This window comes from Mobula birostris, chromosome 25, assembly GCF_030028105.1.
Source record: "Mobula birostris isolate sMobBir1 chromosome 25, sMobBir1.hap1, whole genome shotgun sequence".
In the NCBI taxonomy this organism is placed as follows: Eukaryota; Metazoa; Chordata; class Chondrichthyes; order Myliobatiformes; family Myliobatidae; genus Mobula; species Mobula birostris.
Window position 1 is genome coordinate 14,648,019 of NC_092394.1, and position 21,329 is coordinate 14,669,347.

The 21,329-nt window shown below is 38.8% G+C and overlaps 1 protein-coding gene and 1 pseudogene across 1 annotated transcript in view; both read right to left on the reverse strand.

Moving 5' to 3' along the window:
- mettl16 (methyltransferase 16, N6-methyladenosine) overlaps positions 1 to 21,329 on the reverse strand; it is a 127,880-nt gene that overhangs the window by 74,787 nt on the left and 31,764 nt on the right. The gene's annotated exons all lie outside the window — the stretch shown is intronic.
- Positions 9,279 to 9,905, reverse strand: LOC140187715 (RNA-binding protein 25-like; annotated as a pseudogene).

Below are 21,329 nucleotides of genomic sequence, written 5' to 3' on the forward strand. Positions count from 1 at the left end.
GTTAATAAGCACAGGGCATCCATTTAAGGCAATTGTTAGAAAACTTATCAAAAAAAAAAACAGCATGGGTCTCAAGCTTACTAGTAGTAAGAATGGTTGAGAGTGAAAATGTCATTGTATTAAAAAAAAAACTTCAATACCCCTCTCCATCCTAAGGACAGAAACAGTCCATCCAGGTAAAGAAGAGATTCTCATGCACTTCTCCCAATCAAGTGTACTACATTCAATGCTCATGTAGTTTCTTGCTTACTTGGAAGAACCAAATTCATATTGGGTATCTTGTGTTCAGTCTGCAGGGAGATCGCTCTGCTTCCAGTTGCCTGTCACTTTAATTCTTCATCCCACTCCACTTTGATCTACATCTGTGGTCTCAATGAGTCCCCTTGTAAATCCGATAAACAACATAAAAGGCCAGCATGGATGTGATGGGCTAAAGGGCCTGTTTAAATGGCAAACAATTCTATTACCCTAGCATCATATCTTCTATCTTGGCACACTGAAGCCCTCAGGATTCAATTATTTCAATTTTCAGCTGTGAAAGCTTGCTAGGTGCAATCTGTATGCTGTATTTCCAAATCAAGGACACACCCATGGGATCGCCTATCTCAGGACTCGTGGCTGAAGCAGTCATTCAGCGACTGGAGTAAATAGTTCTGCCACTGATTCAGCCAAAACTATAGATCTGGAATGTGGATGACACATTTGTCATTATCAAGTGCACTATGGTTGCATGAGACCCACCAACTGATCATCAACATCTTTACCGGAATCAGGTTTACCAGAGAAGAATAACAGCCGACTTCCATTCTTAGATGTATTGGTTGAACAAGTCAACAGTGAATTTCAAAGCGAAAGGCAACTCACACAGATCAAATACTCAATTTCCACAGCAACCACCCAGGCATCCACAAGCAAAGCTGCATCATGACATTATTCAAACAGGCCACAATACATTGCAACACAGCATTACTACGGAAGAGTGAAGAAGAACATCTCTACAAAGTTTTCAAGAAGAATTAATACTTAAGGAATTTTGTTCAGTGCTGTTTGTCCAACCAACAAATCAAAGAAACACACAACGGCCAACCAAGTTGGTCACCCTACCCTACATCCAGTTTACATCCCACTTCAACGTCAAGTTGTCAGTCCAGAGCCAAGAGCTAATTCACACCTGATTACATGTGTCAATCAATGAGGACAACGTTAATCTTAGGCTATGTCCACACTGCAGCAGATAATTTTGAAAACGAAGCTTTTTCTCTTCGTTTTGACCCTCCGTCCACATTGAAACGGCGTTTTCATGCCCCAAAAACGGAGCTTTTCTAAAACACTCTCCAGAGTGTGTAAATTTGAAAATGATTGTTGCACGTTGTAGCGTGGATGGAATAAACAGAGATATTTAAAAACGCTGTCATGACAACACAACAACGCTTTTTCTGCTTCTGTTTGGTACTGCGCAAGTACTGCCAGACGGCTGTTATAACGCGCAGTCTGTGTGAACGGCGTGAGAGTTAAATTGTAAAGTGAGCTTTTTTGACTAGATCCCCTAAATTGATTTGATTGAGTCTATCTTCAAAAATATTAACGTCAGAAATACTGCGCAGGTCTGGCGGCAGAAGATTCCACTCTCTTGTTGATCTTGGGTACAGGACAGCTTCATGAGTGTGTTGTTTACTTTATTGTCTATGTTAATAGCTTGTTTGGAGTTAAACATCTCCACGTTCTCCACTGCTTTGCTGACTTTGTAGTCATTTGTAACTCGCAGAAACAGCTCGACTTCATTGTCTGCCTAAACGAAGAAGTCTGGTCTGCTTTTTCCAGCAGAGGTTTTCTTTGTATTCCTCGAAGACATTGTTGAAAACTTTCTTTCGCTGTTGTTGTTGGTACTCTAGTTTTTGACCAATGGAAATAGCACAACGCCGCCACGGAAACGTAAATATTATACCGTTTCCTCTTCGCTTGTTTTCTGTAGATGTGTCTGCACATGCCCAGTAGGAGTAGATTCGCCCAAATATCGTTTTAATGTGGACAGAAATATTTTGAAAAATGTCTAGTGTGGATGCCTGCCATTTTTACTCGAAACCGGCGTTTTCAAAATTATCCAGTCTAGTGTGAACGTAGCCTTATATAACGGTCAACTAACACAGTCTGGACAACCATCATCACCTCATCGGATTTTAACCACCCAATCGCAGATTATATAATCAGTAACCAACAGAAGTGGCACATATACCCACACACACAAACAGACCAAGAACAGGACAGATAAAAGATGAACAGTGTAGATCACCAACATTTCATTCGAAGTTGCACTGATGATGTTGCCTAGCTGAGTAACAAAACATTTGCAAGCTAACAAGCCAGCTCGGCGAGCTACTCAACAACAACATCCTCAAACCAAGCTACAAGCCTTTTCCAACATCCTAAACAAGGATATATGTCTGACTCATAAAAATGAGGCAAATGAGGCTTCAGTCTACCTAAAGAGATCACCTGCAAGTCAAATCCACAGATGCAGAACTGTTTATCCATTTTTCATAAATAATCCTAAACAATAGACAAATGCACCTCACTAAAAACTTGTTGAAATATTACCCAAATATTAGTCAATACCTTATTTTGATGTGAATGTGAGACCATCAGACATACATGATCTTGCAGAATGAAAAGTCTACAATATTTTTAAAATCTTTAAAAAGACACAGATTAGTAAGGTTTAATAAATAGTGTGCAAATTATGTTGGCACTGGAAGTGTGGCCCAGCACATAATTAGCCTGTCAGTTGTTGACACAAATGAAATATTTCACTGCATACTTTGATGATGTACACGTGACAAATAAAGCTAATCTTTTTCTCTGTGCAGTACTCTATAACTTTGTAAGAAAGCAGAGACATAAAAAACCAGGAACAAGTATCATTAAAACTACACAGTGGAGTTCCATAATATGAAATTTCTTTCATACTGTATATGAAAATAAACATTATTCATAACAAAAGGATATTTACAAAAGTAAGTCGTACAATGCCTTTTCATTCTTACATTGATAAATTACTTTTTGCAATAGTACTCATGACCTCATCATAAAGAATTATACTCAAGAAAGAAATGAGTTAACCTTTGGTCTATTAACTTAAAGGCGCAGTTTACAATTCATATGTATTTATGTTTTGAACTCTTCCCTGGTTATGTAGCATCAATGCCTACAGAAATTATTCTTTAAAAAACAGAAATTTCAAATACATTTTTAAGCAGCAGCTCCAGTTACTTTCATGGTGCTTTATATTCTGAGAAAAAAAATTAACAAGTGTTACATGACCAAGTCACTCTTCTGAAAATGACAGATCTTAATGTTAATAAGCCACGATAAGAAAAATTTTACTTCCGCTATCTGAAAACGTTAAGGATTAAGGAGTCAAAACGAATAATGGAAAGTAGGATGGTACATTATAACACTGCATGACAAATCAGAAAATGCAATCACGGCAATTCAAGTGAATATTAAACCAGGAAGCAGCAACATCAATGAAGGGAATCATAAATTAATGCAAATAAGATCATAATGATCTTTATAAAATCAAGATAATGATTAATTGAGATTTCTACATGTTGCTGATACAACAAAAAGGCCATGATACACTATTCTTCTATTAACTGTGTACATACATCCACTGATGCCTCTGGACACATCTTCAGTGATGTTCCTGGAATCATCGGGTGTTTCGGGTCTTTCAACATCATACACCCTCCTCCAGGTGACCCAGCCGGGGCTGATCAGACCTCAGCTTGTGTCCAGATAGTTAGCTATGCATCGGTGGTACTGCGGATGGCTCTCCTCTTCCTCTCTCCCTCGCTGCCCAAATTGCTGAAGCCTCTGGCTAAAGAACGGGCTGCGAATCCCCTACATCCAACCTCCACTGGGAGACACCTCGCTCTCCATCCAGCCTGCTGACAGTTGCTGACCAGTTCTGCGTACTTGGCGAGCTTCCTTTCAAAGGCCTCTTCCAAGCGATCTTCCCATGGGACTGTCAGCTCCAGCACCACCACTTGCTTAGTAAACTCAGACACAAGGACAATGTCGGGTCACAGGGTGGTGGCTGCGATATGGTTGGGGAACTTCAGCTACCGTTCGAGGTCCACCAACAGCTGCCAGTCCCTTGCAGAGGTCAGGATGCCTGCAGATGTTCCTTTGGCAGCTATTGGTTGCTCCCCAGTTCTAACAAAGGCAATGGTCTGCTTGGAGGGTCGGGACCGTTTCGCCCACTCAACTCTTGCGCTGATGGCTTCAGCGATGGGCTTCAGGACCTGATCATGCCTCCATCAGTATCGTTCCTCACCAAGTGCCCTTGTGCAGCCGCTGAGGATGTGCTCCAGGGTTCCTTGCTTAGAGTACAGTGGGCATGCAGATGACTCTGCTTTGCCCCATGTGTGCAGGTTTGATGGGCTTGGAAGCCATGATATGCTACTCTTTTATTAAGAACACATAGTGGGAAAATATGACACTTTGAGAAGGGTGTGAGAGTTATTTTTTTTGCTGTTCAAATCATTTTCCTGAATCTTTCAGTATTCTCAACACTGGCATGAACTTTGCATTCACACTGTTTCTGAACTTCTTCATCTTGTGAAACAGAAACATTGGCTTACAAAGATAATATAGAAAAATATCAGTTTGTCTAGAGCCTGAAGAGAAGACACACTGAATTTTCTAACAGCTTAGTTTACATTCTTTCTACAAACAGGTTGGATCAGTCTGGACATGTTTCTGTCAATTCTAGTTTATGAAGAATGATGTTGGTGTTGCTTATGTTGACTTCCAAAGCCTGACTTGGCAAAATTCCAAGCTGCTGTTTTAATGCGAGGTTAATTGGAACAAGTGCTTTGACCTCGAGGAAAGCATGGTGTCATCCCTATAAAAGGGAACAGATTTCTTTTGACAATCTGGTAGTTTTTATGGTCATCATCATTAAAACAAGTTTTGTCTTGTTTCTTCTAATTCCCTATTATTAACTGAATTTGAATTCCACAGTTTCTGTGATTGGATAGGTATCCAAGCCTTCACATTACTAGTCCAGCGATTTAACCAGACTACCAATGAAGTTTCAACTTCTTCATCATGTCTCGCTCAGATTTTTAAAAACCATGAAGGAGTACAAACACAAATTCAGCTACAAGTATTTTAAATTCATTTTCTCCCTAAAAAATAGGCAACCCCTATATGAAATAAGTATTGTCAGTACTTTATAATATGGCAGCAGACACAACAGAAATTTTTGCACAAAGCAATTTGCATTAATTATAAATCTATTAACTGGCTTTTATCCACTCTGAGAGTTTGTGAAAAGCAATATTAAAGAAACTGTCCTGACTAATAAACCAATTTGTTTTATTCTCAATGTAGCTTGGAAGATTTCAGAGAAACTTTTAATGAGATGCACATGACTCAGAGAGACACTGACCAAAGTACATGCCAAGCAGCTGTTTTTTAAAACAGGAGTCCCCAACCTTTTCTGCACCGCAGACCGGTTTAATAGTGATAATATTCTTGTGGACTGGCCGACAGGGGGGTGGGGGGGGTGGGGAGGGGGTGCTGTTCAAGCGGAGTTAAACTCACCTCAACATGTCTTTTACAGTTAGGGTTGCCAACTTTCTCACTCCCAAATAAGGGACAAAGTAGCAGTCAATCCCCGGGACACTCTGTTTACCCCAAAAGGCTACTATGACCATGAAGTGTTGCGTGGGCACCTGTGCGCACATGCGCGTATGTGCCGATTTTTCCCACAAATCGGTTTTGGCTTAATCTTCCCGACTATACTGTACATACATTATTTCTACTTTATATAGGCTGTGTATTTATCATATCATTTCTGCTTTTACTATATGTTAGTGTTATTTTAGGTTTTGTGCGTTATTTTGTAGGGTTTTTTTGGGTCTGGGAACGCTCAAAAATTTTTCCCATATAAATTAATGGTAATGGCTGTTGCGCTTTATGCCATTTCTGCACGAAAGGTTTCATAGGAACGCTCTACCTTAGCAGGGAGATACGGGACAAGGGCGGTTCCGTATGGGACAGCCGGCAAGCTTATGTTCAAGTTCAACAGTGCGTGACAGGGAATGAGGAAAGGTGCAGCTGACTCATATCGTTTCCTCGGGGCCCAGTAGCACATGCTTTGTGGCCCGGTACCGGTCCACAGCCTAGTGGTTGGGGACCGCTGTTTTAAAACATAGGACAATATAGCACAGGAATAGCTTTTTTGGCTCAGGATGCTGCGCTAAACAAATTTAACTTCAGGTTGAGCACACCTTATCTGAAATTCCAAAATCTGAAATTTTTATGCATTTGATATGACTTCACAAATGGAAAATTCTACAATGCACTGGGAAAGTTCCCAGACTTGGCGCCCCACAGACATTTCTGATAAGTGATCTCACTTCTCAGAATAAAAGTTAACGAAAAATAGAAAAACACTGCAAAAAGCGAAAAATGAAGATCTCAATTGTGCATTGAAAGAGTAGATTCGTTAGTGTCAAAGTGAACATGTGCCACTTAACAGTGATCATGAAACAAGATCTATCATGACAAATTGAAAATTGAAGGCAATTGTGAATATTCAGCAGGCTGATTGCAAAAATTTAAGAAAAGGCACAGCATTAAATGTTTGAAGATTTGTGGTGATAAAGTGTTTGCAGATCATGAAGCAGCAGAGAAAGTCATTGATGAGTGTGCCAAGGTTATCGTTGATGAAAATCTAACGTGTTGAATGGCTACATCAGTACATATGTACGTGAACAAGCATCAGACAAGACTGTTTACCAGTAACACACAAATTCAGAGTTGGGAATGATGGTGATGCCAAACAGTCAGAGTGTTCACCTCGGTAGCCAAGTGATAGCTTATCTTTCTGATGGTTCAATGTACACCTTACAATTATTAATTATATAAAACAACCTTCAGGGTATGAGTATAAGCTGCATATGTAATGCAAAAGGATTTTGTATTTAGATTTGGGCCACATCCCCAACGTGCAAAATCATCCCCATAGAGATGCAAAGTATTCCAAAATCCGAAACACTTCCGGCCCAAGGTATTTCGGCTAGGGGATGCTCACCTGTAGTAACTTAAACGCTTAATTAAATCGATGCCTTCTGCCTAAACAATTTCCACACCTCTCCATTTGCTGCACATTCATGTACCTAAGTGTCTCTTAAATTCCTCTATGATATTTACCTCCAGTACCACCTCTAGTAATGCATTCCAAGCATGCACTATTCTACGTAAAAATAAACTTGCCTTGTACATCTTTTTTTGAGAATACCCTTCTCACATTAAATGTATGCCCTTGAGTAATAGACATTTTGACACTGGGGAATAAGATACAATTGTCGGTGCCTGGAGGTTTATGGCAGAGAGTTTCTCTCTTCTGCCGCCTGCTATCGGGGACTATCGGGAGTCAATTGGAACTTTGAGACTTTTTTTTACCGGTCCCATGGTCTGCTCTTTATCAAAGTATGGTATTGCTTTGCACTGCTGTAACTATATGTTATAATTATGTGGTCCTGTCAGTGTTAGTCTTCAGTTTGTCTTGTTTCTTTTATGATAACATTCTGGAGGAACATTGTATCATTTCTTAATGCATGCACGTATTTCTAAATGACAATAAACGAGGACTGAGTGTCCTCATAATCTAATCTATCTACTCTATCAATGTCTCTCATAATATTATAAACCTCTATCAGATCTCCCCTCAGCTTCCACTGTTCCAGAGGAAATAATCCAAGTTTGTCCAACCTCTCCTTATAGCACATGCCCTCTAATCCAGGTAAACTGCTTCTGCACTCTTTCCAAAGCCTCCAGATTCTTCCTATAATACAATGACCAGAAATTCAGAATCAGAATCAGGTTTACTATCACTGCTATATTTCATGAAATTACTTGTTCCGTGGCAGCAATACAGTGCAGGACATTAAAAAACTAAGTTACGATAAGGAATAAAAATAAATTGAATACAAAAATAAGTAGTGCAGAAAGAGCAGTGCCAGTGTTCATAGACTGCTTCTAAATCTGATGGCGGAGGGTAAGGAACTGTTCCTAATACATTGAATGTGCATCCTCAGACTCCTGTATCTCCTCGTTAATGGTAGTAATGAGAAGAGGGCATTCCTGATGGTGAGGTTCCTTCATGGTGGCTGCTGCCTTCCTGAGGCATCCCCTTTTGAAGACATCCTCAATTGTTGGGAGGCTAGTGCCCAGGATGGAGCTGGCTGAGATTGCAGCTTTTTTTGATCCTATTCACTGGTCCCTCCATACCAGAAGGTGATGCAACCAGTTAGAATGCTCTCCACAGTACATCTGCAGAAATTTGGTAGAGTTATCAGTGAGATTCTTCATGAGTTCTGATGGCAGATCATCAATAACTATTTCTGCCTTTACAGATACTGAACTGTTATGTTTTGCAACTCCAAAACATGAAACTAACTGAAAGGAAAACAAGGGAGCTGGGAGATAACTATGAGTGTATTCGATTTTACCTTGAGTGAGGTGTGTGCATATCAAGTGGTGGTGTAATGACATATGCCATTTACGCACTTCTATGTATTTTTACATACCCTATAATGAAATATTTAAATAAACATGAATGCTTAATCAAATAAGTTTATATTATCCAAATATTACTGAAATATGAAATACACAACACTCTTGTGAAATAATATTTTCTTGACAAGGGTGGTCGCTCTGTTTGCCAGGTGAGATTTGTGGCTGTGAAAACAATCCCAGGTTCTGAGGCCTCCTCCATGGTGGCTGTAGGAGTCGACTCTGAGACTGCAGAAAGTGGTTCTGATAGCTCTGGACACTTTCTTCTCCTTTTCTCAGCTTTTCTCCTTGGATCTGCTTTGATCCTTGCTTCTCTCTCAGTCCTGGCTTCTTTCTTTCTCTTTATCCCACTCTTTTCCTTTCTCACATTTCCTCTCTCTTTCATGGCTTTTTCTTTCTTACTCTCATTTTATCTCTTCTCTCTTTTCCATCGTCTTTCTTTTTCTCACCTTCCTTTTTCTTCTTCTAGCATCCTGTATCCCTGAATTTGCTAATTTCTCAAGAAATTAGTTCTCATTTATCCTCGCAACACACACAAAACGTGGGTGGAACGCAGCAGGCCAGGCAGCATCCATAGGAAGTACAGTCGATTGTACTTCTTCCTATAGATGCTGCCTGGTCTGCTGCGTTCCACCAGCATTTTGTGTGTGTTGCTTGAAATTCCAGCATCTGCAGATTGTCTCATGTTCTCATTTATCCTCTTCCATTTCCAAAGCACTCATGTCATCCTCCTCTTTCTTTTCCTTTTTCTTCTTTCTAGGATGTGTATCTAGGAAGGTGCATTTAGTTCACTGGACTATTCTCTTATTAATCCTTCTATTCATCCCTTTTACGATCTGATCTCTGCTCTTGGTTTCCTCATCCACAACATGATCTGATGAATCCTCTCTTTTTGTATCTCCATTAACTTTCTTTTTAACCTTCCATTCATCCAGCTGGGCTTTGGTCTTTGCATCTACCTTTACAAACAGCTTTTTGTCTCTCATTTAAAGTTCATGCAATAACCTTAATGCATGCAGAGTACATTCTGGTTCTTTATACTAACAAAAGCCAAATGCTTGCAACTTTCCTAAAGCTCCTTGAACTCTCTTCTAGTTTAAAATCAAGCCACATTTCACAAGTAACTGCCTGATTAACATATCAGAAGTTTTCTCAGACATATTGCCTACAAAAACTTTTGGGGTCGGAGCACTGCTTTTGGCACTTTCACGATTGCTCTGAGCACCATGGTCTTTCCTTTGTACAATATGCTTTCCAGCCAGTGGCACAAAGGTTGGCACTGATACCCATTTGTCCTCTATTGGGTTCATGGTGTACAGCAGGAGTTAGTTAGTTAGTGGTAGGGGTCCATGGCATAAACAAGGTTGGGAATCCCTGGTCTACAGGATGAGACAGTTGGGGCATCATTCAGTACCTTTCTTAATTCGCTTTCAGTTGACTATTACAGGAGATGTGGCATACAAATGGTGAATGGTTCTCAGCCACTTGCGTCCCAAAACGCTGGCCCTTTTGTTTCTACCACATACAAACCCAATGTGGCTTGCTGATTGTTATATTTCACTGTTACGAATATCATTCCCACAGGAATTAACTTTTCTCCAACACAAGTTCTTAGTTGAATATCTGCAGGCTTCAGTTCAGTATCTTTGAAATGTTATTCAGGCTCATTTTGTGGAATGACTAAAACAGCTGAGCCACTGTCCAATTCTATTTTAAGTAATTTTACCGTTTACTTCTAGTGTAAGCCATATTGCCCGTCTATTGTTAGTTTTCACATTGTAAATCTTAAGGCTACTCAGTCCTGTATCATTCTCATCATTATCAGATTTTTCATTAACACCATACAGATTGGTGCTCTTTCTGAAACTGCAACTTGACTTATTTTTTTTTCTCTTTTGCCTGTGTAGTCTGTTTTTTTTTTCTGCCCAACATGTTCTTCGTATGTGTCCTACTTTGTTGCACTTTCTGCAACTTTCACCTTTAAATCTGCACAGGTCTGATGTATGTGAGCCACTGCCACAACAGTGACATAATGTTTAGCTGGGCTGGTTTCTGTTTAGAATTTGCAATTTTAGTTCACTCACTTTCATTCTTGACTGCAACTCAATTGTATCTCTGTCTTCTGTTTCTATTGATACAGCAATTTCAATTGCTCTTATAAGTGCAAGTTGTGCTTCAGTTAAGAGACATTTTTGAATACTTTCCTGTAAGATTCCACAAACTACTGATCTCTTGGTGCATCCCTAAGCCCATTACTAAACTGATAATGCTCAGAGAATCTCTCCAATTCAGCCTCATATGCTGAAATAAATTCTCCTTCCTTTTGATTCAGCTTGTGAAACCTAAAGCGTTCAACAATCAACAATGGCTTTGTTTCTAAAAGTTCCTGCATTACTTATACAATATCAGCAAAGCTCATTTCAGCTTGTTTGATTGGAGCAGTCAAACTTCTAAGCAAACTGTGTGCCTTTAAATCCAATGCACTCAGCAAAATTAGCACTCATTTCTCATTGGCGATTTCAGTTGCTTCAAAGTACTGCTCACTTTGTTTTTTTTATATATCCCAGTACTGACTGTTTCTGAGCCAGTGAATTTGTCCGTCTCCTGTTTTTTTTTAAACTCGACGTGGAAAAAGGTATCTTGTACTGCTTATTTTTTAAAATTCTAATGACTCGCTGCATTTCAACAAGTAGATGTCTTGGGTTCATATAAAACTTCTTTGTTGCCACCGTTATGATTTGTATATGGAGAACTTTAAGGTGGGGGTTATATGGGAGGCAGGGTTTAAGGGTCAGCACAACATTGTGGGCCGAAGGGCCTGTACTGTGCTGTACTGTTCTATGTAACTCCAAAATATAAAACAAATTGAAAGGAAAACACGAAGAGTTCATAATGCATGTCTAACTTTGTATTTACTTTAAGAGAGGTCCACACATATTATGTAGTGGCATGATGATGCAAGTCATTCATGCATTTTTACATCTAATCCATAATGAATTATTTAAATGAAAAAGAATGCTTAAACAATATACTTACAATATTACTCAAATCTTCCTGAAATATTAAATGCACAACATAGATGACATACTGAATAATTCCACCTTTTTCTGAACTCATAGAATTTTCCAAATTAGGTGTTTATAACTTTTAATTTCACATTTTACAATAAAATAAATAAGAATGAAAAGAAAATTAGTTATCAGGAACCCAACAATTCACCACCAGAAACAACAGGAGAGATGTGCAAAAAATACTTAATTAGCAATGAACACCTCTGAATTAAAGATAAATGTACAAACCCATTGAAAATTGATCATGAGAAGATTTAGTGTCATAGAGTCATAGGGCACTACAGCACAGAAACAGGTCTTTTGCCCCAACTAGTCCATGCTGGACTATTATTGTGCCTAGTCCCATCAACCTGCACCTGGACCTTAGACCTCCATACCTCTCCAAACTTCTTTTAAATGTTGAAGTCCAACCTGCACCCACAAGTTCCGCTGGCAGCTTGTTCCACACTCTCAACACCCTCTGAATGAACAAGTTCCCCCCGTGCTCCCCTTTTACATTTCACTTTTCACCAATAACCTTTGGCAAATATGTACAAGATGACATGGGGTTGAGGTAGCATAGACAGAGAGAAGCTGTACCACAGAGTAAAATAATAGGGTCAGGGAAAGAAGACTTAAGATATGGAGCATAAGATATGGAACAGACTTAGGAAGGAGAGATGTGAAGAGTAATTTGTTTTTCACAAAAAATGGACACATGCTGGAACTTGAAATAAAACTGTTAGAAATAGTAACATGAGCATGATATTTATCTCCTCCAGACTGTTCTTCCATCCAATCTCATGGTTGATCTAATTTGTCTCATCAGTTTCCCAATGTTGTTTATAAGCCACAATTCCTTTACTATGTATCACAGTTTTGAACAGATTCAAAGACTCAGCTTCCAGGGGCAAGGAATTCCAAAGAATCATCTCAGGCTAAAATAGGCATCCCATCGCTCTGAGAACATGTCTTCTAGTTCCAGACTTCCACGAGAGAGGAAAATATCGTTCTGGCATTTACCCAGGACTTAACTGTGTTGCATTTCTAAATTTAAAAAGTACCGAAACATACAAGATGGTCTCTTGCTTTCTATAAACTTCAATGTGTACAAACACAAACTGTTCAACTTTTCTTCATATGACAATTTCACCCCATACAACATTCCAGTGAACCTTCAATTACACATTGTTCTTTAAATGTGGGTACCAAATCTGTTCACGATGCCCAAGATATGGTTATATTAGCACACTGTACAGCTGTAATGAAATTTCCCTGCATTTATATTCTAACCTACTTGAAATGAAAGCCAGTATTCCATTAGTCTTCCTGATTATCTACTGGAGATGAATACTAGTTTTGTTTATTTCCCTTTATGCTTCAGCATGATGCAGTATTTTCCATAATCTGCTTTATCATTCTTCCTATCAATGTGAACAACTTCACACTTTCCCACTTTATTTCCCATATGCAAACTTTTTGCCCACTAATTTCATCTGTAAAATGTCAGTTGGGGGGGGTGGCAGGGGTTACAAAGGGTCTATCAGGATTATGAAAAGGGAACTAGATGAGGACAGGAGAGGGAATATTTTGTAGGACTAAAGAGAAAGTGTGGAGAAGTGGGTTTAACAACTGCATTTGGAGCAACAGGCAATGACTCAATATTAAAAAGTGCAGTATGGATGGGTTTTTAGATATCATGAGAAACAATGGTTATGGAGTTTGTGTGGGAAAAAGCACCGAGATAAAAGGTCAGCCATGACTTTAATGAATGGTAAACTGAGGGGCTGAATGACCAATTCCTACATTCATTTCATAAGTTATTGTGAACATATTTTAATTTTCCATATATTGATTGGGACTCCCATACTGTTAGGGGTCTAGATGGTTTAGAGTTTGTAAAATGTGTTCAGGAAAGTTTTCTAAATCAATATATAGAGGGACCAACTAGAGGGGATGCAATATTGGATCTCCTGTTAGGAAATGAGTTAGGACAAGTGACAGAAGTCTGTGTAGGGGAGCACTTTGGTTCCAGTGATCATAACACCATTAGTTTCAACTTCATCATGGATAAGGATAGATCTGGTCCTAGGGTTGAGGTTCTTAACTGGAAGAAGACCAAATTTGAAGAAATGAGAAAGGATCTAAAAAGCGTGGATTGGGACAGGTTGTTCTCTGGCAAGGATGTAATCGGTAGGTGGGAAGCCTTCAAAGGAGAAATTTTGAGAGTGCAGAATTTGTATCTTCCTGTCAGGATTAAAGGCAAAGTGAATAGGAATAAGGAACCTTCGTTCTCAAGGGATATTGCAACTCTGATAAAGAAGAAGAGAGAGTTGTATGACATGTATAGGAAGCAGGGAGTAAATAAGGTGCTTCAGGAGTATAAGAAGTGCAAGAAAATACTTAAGAAAGAAATCAGGAAGGCTAAAAGAAGACATGAGGTTGCCTTGGCAGTCAAAGTGAAGGATAATCCAAAGAGCTTTTACAGGTATATTAAGAGCAAAAGGATCGTAAGGGATAAAATTGGTCCTCTTGAAGATCAGAGTGGTCGGCTATGTGCGGAACCAAAGGAAATGGGGGAGATCTTAAATAGGCTTTTTGTGTCTGTATTTACTAAGGAAACTGGCATGAAGTCTATGGAATTAAGGGAAACAAGTAGTGAGATCATGGAAACTGTACAGATCGAAAAGGAGGAGGTCCTTGCTGTCTTAAGGAAAATTAAGTGGATAAATCCCTGGGACCTGACAGGGTGTTCCCTTGGACCTTGAAGGAGACTAGTGTTGAAATTGCAGGGGCCCTGGCAGAAATATTTAAAATGTTGCTGTCTACAGGTGAGGTGCCGGAGGATTGGAGAGTGGCTCATGTTGTTCCGTTGTTTAAAAAAGGATCGAAAAGTAATCCAGGAAATTATAGGCCAGTAAGTTTAACGTCGGTAGTAGGTAAGTTATTGGAAGGAGTACTAAGAGACAGAATCTACAAGCATTTGGATAGACAGGGACTTATTAGGGAGAGTCAACATGGCTTTGTGCGTGGTAGGTCATGTTTGACCAATCTATTGGAGTTTCTCGAGGAGGTTACCAGGAAAGTGGATGAAGGGAAGGCAGTGGATATTGTCTACATGGATTTCAGTAAGGCCTTTGACAAGGTCCCGCATGGGAGGTTAGTTAGGAAAATTCAGTCGCTGGGTATACATGGAGAGGTGGTAAATTGGATTAGACGTTGGCTCGATGGAAGAAGCCAAAGAGTGGTAGTAGAGAATTGCTTCTCCGAGTGGAGGCCTATGACTAGTGGTGTGCCACAGGGATCAGTGCTGGGTCCATTGTTATTTGTCATCTATATCAATGATCTGGATGATAATGTAGTAAATTGGATCAGCAAATTTGCTGATGATACAAAGATTGGAGGTGTAGTAGACAGTGAGGAAGGTTTTCAGAGCCTGCAGAGGGACTTGGACCAGCTGGAAAAATGGGCTGAAAAATGGCAGATGGAGTTTAATACTGACAAGTGTGAGGTATTGCAAGTTGGAAGGACAAACCAAGGTAGAACATACAGGGTTAATGGTAAGGCACTGAGGAGTGCAGTGAAACAGAGGGATCTGGGAATACAGATACAAAATTCCCTAAAAGTGGCGTCACAGGTAGATAGGGTCGTAAAGAGAGCTTTTGGTACATTGGCCTTTATTAATCAAAGTATTGAGTATAAGAGCTGGAATGTTATGATGAGGTTGTATAAGGCATTGGTGAGGCCGAATCTGGAGTATTGTGTTGAGTTTTGGTCACCAAATTACAGGAAGGATATAAGTAAGGTTGAAAGAGTGCAGAGAAGGTTTACAAGGATGTTGCCAGGACTTGAGAAACTCAGTTACAGAGAAAGGTTGAATAGGTTAGGACTTTATTCCCTGCAGTGTAGAAGAATGAGGGGAGATTTGATAGAGGTATATAAAATTATGATGGGTATAGATAGAGTGAATGCAAGCAGGCTTTTCCACTGAGGCAAGGGGAGAAAAAAAACCAGAGGACGTGGGTTAAGGGTGAGGGGGGAAAGTTTAAAGGGAACATTAGGGGGGGCTTCTTCACACAGAGAGTGGTGGGAGTATGGAATGAGCTGCCAGACGAGGTGGTAAATGCGGGTTCTTTTTTAACATTTATGAATAAATTGGACAGATACATGGATGGGAGGTGTATGGAGGGATATGGTCCGTGTGCAGGTCAGTGGGACTAGGCAGAAAATGGTTCGGCACAGCCAAGAAGAGCCAAAAGGCCTGTTTCTGTGCTGTAGTTTCTATGGTTCTGAAGGTTCAGCAATAAAACAGGGGAAGTATCAGATAATGCAAGAGTTGCAATTTTTCTGAAATGAATCAAATACATATCACATTTTATTCAATGTTTCTCTCTGCCACCACAGACTACCATACTTATTCCTTCTAAAAAAAAATCTCAGAAGATGCTTTTAACAGTGTTTGTAACTACACTGTGGGGCATGATTGATCTCCTGTTTGCCTCCCCTTCTTTTTGGAGAGCGAATATCAGATGCATTAGCTAAATGAGCATTTTATAGTCCTGTATAAACTTCAAAGCTTTCATTCTGTTAGGTTCTCATTAATCGGACTCAATAATACTAATGTAAAACACTGTTTAAATTTCCCACAACTCCACCTTATTAAAATAATGCTTTTCTAGAAATAACCAAAATGGAAAATTAGGTTTGATCATAAGGCCCGCAAAGCTGTGTTTATACTTTCAATTGAACAATTTGTCTCTATCATTAATGTAAACACAAACACCATACTATTAGTTTACAGTGACAAATTACAATAATTAAGATCTTGACTAATAGTACATCCATCAGTTGTGTAAATGATGCAATTGCTAATTCCACTAAATCCTTCATCAATGTTAGGTTTTCTATTTGTTATTAAATTGCTTGACAGTACTTTCACTTCATGTCTTGACACAGTTAAAACAGTTTAAAATACTACTTTGCCCCATTACTATGGGTAAAATAGTGAACAGAAAAGGCCGTGTCATTTTTTGCCAGTCAGTACCGAATAAGGATATCACTCTATGACCACTGGTTACACGTCAGTATTTTAGTCAAGTGCAACCAAGTGGAAACCTTGCTAGCAATTTCAGCAGACTTTCGTAAGACTAGGAGGGTGCTTCACAGCCAAATCTGACTTAGTTCTCACCTGACGTACATATACACTCACCGGCTACTTTTAGGTACAGGAATGGAATCCAGGGTAGTCTTTTGCTGCTGTAGCCTATCGATGTGCTGTGCATTCAGAGATGCTCTTCTGCACACCACTGTTGTAACGCGCAAGTTTTTGAGTTACTATTGACTTCCATGAACCAGTCTGGCCACTCTTCTCTGTCCTTTCTCATTAACAAGGAATTTTTGCCCACAGAACAACTGCTAATTTTTGTTGTTGTTTTTTTTTTTGCAACATTCTCTGTAAACTCTCCAGACTGTTGTGCGTGAAAATCCCAGATCATCAGTTTCTGAGATACTTAAACCACTCCGTCTGGCATCAACATTCATTCCACGGTCAAAGTCATTTAGATCACGTTTCTACCCCATTTTGATGTTTGCTCTGAACAACAACTGAACCTTTTGACCACATCTGCATGCTTTAATGCATTGAGTTGCTGTCATATGATTAGCTGATTAACTACTTGAATTAACAAGCAATGCACAGGTGTATCTAATAAAATGGCCACTGAGAGCATTTACGCTGAGAAAAATGCCAATTCATACCCTAACAATAAGAACAAGATTGTGAGTAATACTGATTATAGGTGTTGGTTATTTGGGTGGGTCCATAATTTGCATCACTGTACAAGATGATCCCAGGAACGTTCATGCACAGTGAGCCAAATTGTCTCCTGTATCCATGGAAACTGGATGAAATTAATGTACAGGAGGAAAAAGGTATTGCAGTATATTTTGCCAGTTAGTTATTCCTGAAATCTGACCATTCACGATGCTATCATTCCAGACCAACGGGATAGTTAAAAAGATACATAATAGACAAATAATGTTATTTTTCAATTAATTGCTCACACCATAATTTCAGAGGGCAAGTAAAGTTATCACATGCAGAACCTAAATTAATAGCTGAATGTATTTTGCCTCTATTCATTCTCAAAAACCACAATTGTCCTTTATGTCCTTTTAAGGAATTGTGCCTGTTCTGGATGCTCCCACCCTTTCACATGAGACACCCAGTTTCAGGCATCCTGTATTAATGTAATACAAGACAAATTTCATTTTAATCTGAGGAAATCCTTATGAAACAGGTAGTTTGCAATCCTACACACACCAAAAGGGGAGCAGGGATAGACAGACTCAGTCGATTTTTTTCATCTCTTACTTGGTTGGAGCTATTCAAGGTAAATCCTTCCCCTCTGCCGTCCAATTTCTGAATGGACATTGAATCCATGAACACTACCTCATTACTTTTTCATTTCTATTTTTGGACTACTTAACTATTTTATAATATACACACACAAACACACACTTACTGTAATTTGCAGTTTTTCCCCTCTCCATTATGTACTGCAATGTACTGCTGCCGCAAAGACAACAAATTTCTTGACATGTGCTGGCAATATTACACCTGATTCTGTTCTGAAATGTCACTTCTAAGATGAAATCTACAGCAACTGGAGATTCAGCTGAAAGAGGTCCTGCTACTCAATGGAAATGACAATTCAATTTCCTCCAGGAATGAATTCCGATGTCAATATTTCCAACCATGGCATGTGTAGAAAGTTAATAATAGAATTATTTTATTAGAGTTGAGCAGTTAAAATTACACTGTAGACATAATGAGCAAAAGTAATGAAAATATTTTTAAATTATTTTAACTTTCTCGGCTGTCACAGTGGTTAAGATCTCCGAATTTTTATAATGGTAATGTAAACACCAGCACCATAACACTGAATTACAGTGACAATTTAGATTAGTTTATTAATCACATGTTAATCGAAACATATACTGAAATGCTTTATTTGCATGAACAATCAACACACAGTTATTAATGATTATTGCTCGCCAACACTTAAAAAGTGTCCGGTTATATGCATATTAAGCAATGAAAAATAAAATTTATATTTGATATTATCAGATATGGCAGATATAGACAGTGCTATTGCAAGAGGCCACTTATTCCTATATATTTCAATTGAAAGAAATACTGGGATCCCACCATTTCTCAGTACAGGTACAACACATCAAGTTGTACAAATATCAGGTGTTTAACTATGTTGACTGCATTGTCACAGGGCAAAGTACAATGTTAATCACTCACATGCTCATAAAAGAATTACCTGTCTTGATTTATCCTTGCAACATAACACCTCGGATAATTATTACATTATGAAGTTTAAGCAATTAAATAGTAAAGATAACTTTAAATAGTGACATATTTTCAAGGAGATAAGCATCCTGATTAGCAACAGATGGCAACAGAGTGAAAGATTATGAAGATGTATTAATAAATTGAGCCTGAAAGCAAAAAAACACCTAGATACTATAGAAGTGAAATAAAAACAAGGTTTAACACACATGTAGTCAAGTGAAATCTGTGGAGACAGGAACAGATTTAATAACTGTTCTGACCGAAGGTCATCAAGCATATACATTAATTCTGTTTCTCCCTCCACAGATGCTGCCTAATCTGCTGAGTATTTCCAGCAACTCGTTTTTATTGTTGGTTGTAACTAAGATTGCATATGAGCTCAGACTAGTCTTCATTGCAATTTCTAAGTTCAAAGTACATAATTTCTTCGTGATCCAAGAGGGTGAGCAGCTATTTTTAGTTAATTAAGTAGTTTTATTTATGGTTTTGTTGCTCATCATGCATGATATTCTCAAAACTGTGGAAAGTATAGCAATTTGTTTTAAAGAGCAAAAAATGTTGCTAAAAGTGTATTTAACATTAATCTGGTGGTTTATAATTTAAACCATCAGAAGCAGTAAAGACTTTACAAAATAAATTAGTGATTTTAACAAGAGAATGTTAACAGGAAATATTATGTATTGAAGAGGAACAGAAATAAAAATGGTGAGAACCAGTTCGAGGTTGTAAAAGTTGCAAATTTTTAAGTGTTTTTGATTTGCTGTTCCATCTAGTATGTTGATAAGTAAAATAAATTCCCACAACTCAATGCTGTTTATAATAACGAATCAAAATATCATGCAGTACTTCACTGAACTACTTGACAAATTCAAAACAAAATTGTCAATTACCTTGACAAATGGTAAGCAACGTAAATAACAAGCAAACCTTAATTTAAGCATCATATTGGTTAGCTGGTTTCCATGGGAAAAAAAACACTCCAATGTCTTCATGAATAATGTAAGTTTTATTTAATAAGGAAAAATAATGCCAGTCTGGCACATTTGTAAGTATTCGCAGCTGAGTAGTTTGTTCAAGACCATCTGCAGAACATAAGCACAGGACTCACAACACGCTGGAGGAACTCAGCAGGTCGGGCAGCATCCGTGGAAACGATCAGTCAATGTTTCGGGCCAGAATCCTTCGTCAGTCCTGATGAAGGGTTCCAGCACGAAATGTTGACTGATCGTTTCCACGGATGCTGCCCGACCTGCTGAGTTCCTCCAGCGTGTTGTGAGTGCTGCCTTGACCCCAGCATCTGCAGAGTATTTTGTGTTTACGATAAGCACAGGACTAATTTTTCAGAGATATTCCACAAATATCTTAAATATAAAACTTTCATGTTCCCTCTAAATTTCTACGGGTTTTCTCCAAACTACCTTTGCAATCTCCTCTATATTTAAATTGTGAAGGGGATCCACAGAAAACATGTTGTTGTCTGTATCAGAACTTTCAAATCTTTGATCTCTGCTCTCCAAAACTCTGTCGCAAAATCCCACTACTTAACTAGTACCCTTTGAAGCCTAAATGAGAATTTTTTCCCCCCCCAAACTCTCTCATTTGGATAGGGTTTTAGGCATTTCTGTGAAATGCCTTGAGACAGTTTATGTGTTCAAGCGACAATACAAAGTGGGTATATTATTTCAAAATGCAATAGCACTTTTATTTGACAAAATCTAGGTGCATTCTTGACAAATTTGGTTGCATTATAGAAATTCCCTGGAAGAGCAACTTACTGGTATCTCTTCAAAGGACAATTTCGTAAAGCGTGTATCATCTACTTACACTGAATCATTTGTCAATACTTGAAGCATTACCTAAACAGATTAAGGCTACGTCCACACTACACCGGATAATTTTGAAAACGCCGGTTTCGAGTAAAACGACAGGCGTACACACTAAGCGTTTTTCAAAATATCTCTGTCCACACTAACATGGATATTTGGGCGAATCTCCTCTACTGAGCATGCGCAGGACACACAGAAAACAAACGAAGAGAAAATGGTATACTTAGTGCGCGTTTGTCTAGTTACAGAGTAGAAAAACTTAAAAGGAATTGCTCTTGGCTCTCGCGCAAGAGGACTCCTCCGGCTTCAGTCTCATTGCCGTCTGTTCTAAAATTGTTAGGTTCTGCGAAGTGCAAAATCAAATATCGCTGTGATGATTGTACGCTCTGGTATCAATTGGGGGGGGGGTGGAGGAGGAGGAGGAATAATAATAATAATAATGCTGGGCTGCACGTCATGACAGCGGTTTTAAAAAACTCCGGTTACCCCGTACACACTGCA